This window comes from Plasmopara halstedii (assembly GCF_900000015.1).
Source record: "Plasmopara halstedii genome assembly, contig: Scaffold_614, whole genome shotgun sequence".
Classification (NCBI taxonomy): domain Eukaryota; phylum Oomycota; class Peronosporomycetes; order Peronosporales; family Peronosporaceae; genus Plasmopara; species Plasmopara halstedii.
In genome coordinates this window covers 997,149-997,398 of record NW_020187532.1, presented here as the reverse complement: position 1 = coordinate 997,398, position 250 = coordinate 997,149, and positions in this window count along the sequence as shown.

Sequence of the window (250 nt, the reverse complement as noted above, 5' to 3'; positions counted from 1 at the left end):
CCTAAATGCTTCTGCCGAAGCGCTACTAAGTACGGAAGGCTGCTGATGACGCTGTCCGCTATCAGACCTAATTGATGCTATTTCTGTCCTCACATCTTGTACTTCCTCCTTCATCTGAAGCATCATCTCCCGCATTTCACGCAATACTTCTGCTGGAGTGAGCTCTTCCTTCTTGTCTGCCATATTGTGAATGGTACCATCATTCTGTTGTGTTGAACTCATAACCTGTTGAACAAAATAGGTAGCCCAA